We start from the raw sequence: 6,045 nt of genomic DNA, 5'->3' as shown, positions 1-6,045 counted from the left end.
CTAAGCTTCTGTATCCACTGATAGCAATGTAATACCTAATTTACGATGACCTGAAACAAAACAAACGCCTATAAGGAAAAAAAGCTATATTTTAATTTTATCTAAATTTACTTTCAGTCAGTAGTTCAGTAGCATTTTCCTCCCAATACAATACTCCCTCTCTCTATAAGGCTGTTCCTGGGAGCCAGACAAGTTTAGGTAATAAGGGAGTTAAGAGAGTTAAGTGCTTGCAGTTTTAAACAAACAATAACTTTTTGTGCTTCCCTCTTAATGTGCTAAGAGTTGTGTCAAAAAAAAATGCAGTTCTTAAAAAGATAACATTTCTGATTTATTTATTATCTGTAACCTTTGAAAACTAATTATATGAAACTACAAAATTAGCAAATGTCTTGAAATCTGTAGATAAAACATAAATTACCTCTAATTTCAAACTCTCCTTTATTAGTGTACCACTCGATCTTTAAAAAAAAAGAAAAAGAAAAAAAAAAAAAGAGCGGCTCCAAAGATAGTCTTACACCATTCTTTAAAAAAAAAAAAAGGAAACTGTTCCTTTTAACTTTACACCCATCCCACACCCCAATTTCAAAACATCATTTAATTGTCTTGGTCATGGACATTTCCAAGATGAGATTTTACATTTCGCTCCCACAGTTTCTGGTTATCAGAAAACCTATGCTTTCCTTTGTTGAAGGAGTTTGGTCCAGCTGATGTGTATCCATCTTAATCTTCATTAAAAACTGCTGCTACTGAAAGTTTTTGGAGCAAGAGTTGGAACACTTTCTTTAGGCTTACTTGATCCAAGTTTGAGGGATATGGCTGACGCTTTATTTGTCGTCTGACTACCTATGGCAAATCCAAAGTTGGGGATCTTTGTAGGCTTGTTGGGAGGTCTGCAGCTTCTTCACGGATCGCTTCTCAGCGCTGCGACTGGAACTTTCCCCTCCATTACTGGAAGAAACAGTCTTAGATTTCACAGGTTTTTCTGCTTCTTCCTCAGGTCCTCCGGCCGCTCCAGCTTGCTGCGACTTTTCAGGCTTCTTACCTCCCGCCTTCTCGGCCGCCATTTTTACCGCTGCGGCCTCCCGGGAATCCACTTCTTAATTGAGTCCACTAGCCTCACTCTGTGTACTTAGGTTTTGCCTGTGGTTGCATACCTGGTTCATCTGGGCCACACTCAGGTCATGTGAGCTTTAACCTGGCCAGGCTCATCTCTTCAGCAGCCGCACAGAATAGTGAGCTAACCAACTGCGGTCAGTTAATTGGGCATGAAGCTTGATCTTACAGAGGTGCTCTGCTTTTAGAACACCTCTAAGGTGCCTTTTCCCGGCTTCCTTTAAGGAACACGCATGCTCGCGGAAGCCATTACAATCCCGTCATGGAGCAGCCTATGCTATTGACCAGCCTGGAAGTCATTTTTCGACTCAAGGGGAGAAGGGTGGGTTTCTGCTCTCTCCTTCACATCTGAAGGATAAAGCAGAAGTTGAGGGAAAATGATCATGAGATGCTCCAGGGGAGCTGGGTCCAAGGCCTGGTGCTCACCAAAGATGGCAATACTCTCAGTACAGGAAGGCAGTTGATGGGACAAGGTGAGCTGGGACGATCTCCAGCCCAAAGGGTATCTCAGAAAACAGCACTACATGAGACCATGGCACAACCCCAGTCAACCTTTAAATCAGAAAAGGAGCTGGAAGATGCAATTCATTGATACATAGAAAGTTTTAAAAAGTAAAAACAAAAATACAGAAAACAAAAGTTTGCAATGTATGAGAAATAAAGGACTGAAATTTGTACCTACAACTCAGCCCAGTAGTGGAACCCTGTTTGACAACGAGGTTTTCTTTGCCTCAGAGAAGCATAGAGAAGCTATGGGGGAAGCAAGAGAAGCTCTAGAACGTGTTTTGTGACTGTCCCCTTTCTTTAATTTTGGTTCTGTACAGAAAGAAAAGCAGACTGAGTCTATGTATAGCCATATCCGTTATTCACTTGTTCCAAATAATTCAGGTAGCCTCTCAGAAGACACTCCAGCATCACTTAGCTGGATATTTCAGGGTTAACTCATGTCATGTTTGGAAATATCCAGATAATATTCTAGTTGTCATCTAGTTTTTTCCTTCAGTAAAAAAACGCTCAGCTGGACGTGGTGGCTCATATCTGCAATCCCAGCACTTTGAGAAGCCGAGGTAGGAGGATTGTTTGAGCCCATAAGTTTGAGACCAACCTGGGCAATATAGTGAGACTTAATCTCTACAAAAAATTTAATAATTATCTCAGCATGGTGGTGCTTGCTTGTCGTCCCAGATACTTGGGAGGCGGGAACGTGGTTTGAGCCCAGGAAGTCAAGGCTGCAGTGAGCTGTAAAGGTACCACTACACTCCAGCCTGGGCAACAGAGTGAGGCCCTGTCTCAAAAAAAAAAAAAAAAAAAAAAAAAAAAAAAAAAAAAGAAAAGAAAAGAAAGAGAAAAGAAAAGAAGTGCTCAAATTAGAATCTCTGTATATAAAGTATTTATCTAAACATTCTCATATTTGTAAAATTCCAGGGATGTTGGCATTATATAGAACAAGCATAATTTGCAAAACCAGCATGTTTCTTCTATTTAAAGCAATATCCCCTGGGTGTGACCTGAGCTTGTAAAACAAGTTCATTATATTTCCTTTCTGGAGACAACATGTCAAACCTTAAATATGGCTGCTAATCAGAAGGGTAATTAAAAAACTTCAGCTGTGCAAAGAAGGAATTTATATTCAGCAGGGTTGAGAATAAATGGTAATGTTTTCAAAATTTGAGAAAAACCTATGTTATTTACCTTACTCATCTACTTTGCTTACTACAAGCCCCTTTTATCTTATTTTCATATTATTTAATTTTCTCCCTGCCTGAAAGTAGCTTTAGTCTATCTGAAAAAAAATTATAATCCAAAAAATGGCAAGGAGAATTCAACAACAACAACAAAAATAATCAAAACCATTCAAGGTTCATGTGCCCAGACTAAGCTGTATTTATGGAACAGTTTTTTTTCTGGAAGTACAATGTGTAAATTAAAGGCAAGTCAAATTATTCCCTGACCGTTTGTAGTATGCAATGTTTTATGTGACTTTTTACCCTCTTATTCAATAAAACAATACGTACTTGTATAGCAGCCAGACGAAGCGGTGAGTCACAACCATCTAAGAGATGCCAAGTACTGTACCTCCTTGAGGAAACACACTCACCATGTGTAATGAGGACTCTCTGGATTTCCTGAAGTGATTCAACATAGACTGAATTCAACATTGAACTGAATAACCGTAGATGTTGACAATCACAAGATCGGATGTACTAGAGTACCACTTGTCTTTGGGTAACTCCCACTCATTTATTACCAGTTAAGAGATGCACCCCTGTTAGATTGGAGTGGAACACTGTCACTCAAGCAAAGAGATTACAGAATGTGGCTAGTTCCTTGTGGATATAAAATAATCAAGACTTTTTGAGGAAATTGTTGCCAGCTTTGGTTTTGTGCTAGAGACCTCCCATTGATCTCTCAAATTATTCAACTTTTAGCTCAAGAGGGATGCTAAGCCAGGCTGGCCACCCAGGTATTCGATAATATAGGTCCTGGTGTCTATAGGAAAAGGAGCTTATAAAAATCCACAGCATGCTAGATGTCATACCAACAGGAATTATTGCTTTTAAACTCAGGCAGAATAGGATAGATTTGATATGGTTGGCATTAGGGAGCCAATGCGGGCTTTTGAATGAGGAAGTAAGGATTTGATTGAAAATTCATTTTAACTCCTAAATTGCATAAACACTAATGCTTAGGGAAATTCAGCTTCTTTGTCAACTTTGGAGACAGTAACCAAAAGCAGAGATTTGGGGGTACAAGAGTAAAATGATAAGAACAGGAGTGGGGGTCAGGGAGAAAGGTACAGTTGCCAGAGCTGTAGTAGGCACAACCACTGGAGGGCAAAAAGGGCTTTATATACAGCTTGAACCAAGTTCATTAAAGAATAAGGCCATTTGGACTTAGCAAAAGTCCAACAATCACCAGAAAACTTGGATTTATTACCCAAAACATCTAGGTCCTTTAATCACAAAGTGTTTGGAAAGTTGGAATTTCAATTTAAATTATAAAAGCATCACAGCAAGCTTCCACCTGGACTAAAAGTTGGAGAATCAACTAACTCCCAAAGAAGAAAGACTAGAATGTGCCTCTTGAGGAGACACAAGGTGACTGCAGTGCAAGAAAGTGGCAGGCCACTTCCAAACTGCCCATTTGATAGGTTCAAATGGAAAGCCTCTCTCAAAACTCCAGTTCCAAGATGACACCTAATTTACTTTTTAACTTTTATTCTTTGCCTAAAATAAATAAGAAATATGAGTGTTCTTTCATTGTAATGATGAATATGATGCCTTGTATTTACAAGATTCCTGTTCTGTAATAATTTTAATGATGTGCATATAAGAATCACCATGAATGCTCCAGCACAGTGATTCTCAAAGTGTGGTCCCTAGACCATCAGCAAGGTCTTTGGGAACTTGTTAGAATGCAGTCTCAAGCCCCACCCTCAGATTTACTGAATCTGAAACTTTGAGAGAGGAGTTCAACAGGCTGTATGTACTTTAACAAGCCCTCCAGGTAGGCTCAAGTTTGGTACCTTCTGAGGTAGGCTCAAGTTTGAGAGCCTCTGCTTTTAAGTCACAGCAGGAACTATTCAAAATAATTAAGGTCATTAGCTATGACTTGAGCTACAAGGTATAGAAAAAAAATCAATCTAATGGGAAATTGTTCAATAACTTTCAAAATTATCAAACACAGGTGTCAAAGCCCTATCTCGTACGTTTCTTTTAGTGAATTGATTTATGTTGTTTATCTAGAGGGGGGTAAATTGGTATTTTTATTACTACTGGCCCCCTTATAAAGCTACTGATAGGCCATATAAGTTTTTTAATATTATAATTTTTGTTAACATTATAGGCCTTTTAATTTTGAATCCCTACCTTCCTTTTGAAGGCCTCTGAAATGGCCCTTCCCTAAATCAGTAGTTGTGGGAAGGGGAATGGAATAGTTTGGCCAATGTGAGAATTCATTCCAACCTTCCTAGGTGAGAGGATGAAATTGCACCCCACTTCCCCATCATATAAATTAGAAGAGGTATGAGTCTTCTTCCCAAAGTTTGTTTAGCAACCAACACATGTCTCTTATAAGGAAGGTGATTCCTCTAAGATCATCAGATGATGAGATGAGAGTAATGTAAACCTGAAATTGAGAACAACCATCTTACTCACTATGTTGAGAGATCTTGACTAAAAGTGAAACAGACACCCAGAAAAAAAGGAGGCCAGGCATGGTGGCTCACACCTATAATCCCAGCAATTTAGGAAGCTGAGGCAGGCAGGTAACTTGAGCCCAAGAGTTCGAGACCAGCCTGGGCAACATGGCAAAACCTTGTCTCTACAAAAAAACACAAAAATTAACCAGACATAGTGGCATATGCCTATAGTCCTAGCTACTTGGGAGGCTGAGGCGGGAGGATCTCTTGAGCCCAGGAGGTTGAGGCTGCAGTAAGTCATGACTGTGCCACTGCATTCCAGTGTGGGCAACAGAGCAAGACTCTGTCTCAAAAAAATAAATCAATAAAAAATAAGAGAGAGAGAGAGAGAAAGGGAGACCTGCAAGCATTGTTTGAACTCCCAGAACCAACCATATGTGAAGCCAAATTAATCCTAAGACCTCCCAGCATGTCAACCAATAAATTCCCTTTTGACTTGAGTTAGTTTCAGTTGGATTTCTGTGCCTTAAGACCAAAGAACCGTGAATAGTACAATCTCTAAAATAATTTACAGCTTTATGTGAATAGCAGATGTTCTGATAAACACCTTCAAGGGGAGGCATACATAAAAGATCATGCCTGACTGGTAGTCAAGAAATCAGAAACAGGGTTTTGGTACTATCTATTGAAGAACTTGGACAAGTTTTAAGTCTCTGAGCTTCTCCTTACTTACATGTAACAGAAGAGATTGGTCTAGATCTATTCAAGAAACAACTATTCTAGAACTGATA

At 39.3% G+C, this 6,045-nt stretch overlaps 1 pseudogene; it reads right to left on the bottom strand.

The window, feature by feature from the left end:
- Positions 1 to 594: 594 nt before the first annotated feature.
- Positions 595 to 1,064, bottom strand: LOC104675504 (annotated as a pseudogene).
- Positions 1,065 to 6,045: the final 4,981 nt, after the last annotated feature.

This window comes from Rhinopithecus roxellana, chromosome 10 (genome assembly GCF_007565055.1).
Source record: "Rhinopithecus roxellana isolate Shanxi Qingling chromosome 10, ASM756505v1, whole genome shotgun sequence".
Classification (NCBI taxonomy): domain Eukaryota; kingdom Metazoa; phylum Chordata; class Mammalia; order Primates; family Cercopithecidae; genus Rhinopithecus; species Rhinopithecus roxellana.
This window is presented reverse-complemented; position numbering and strand designations above follow the sequence as displayed.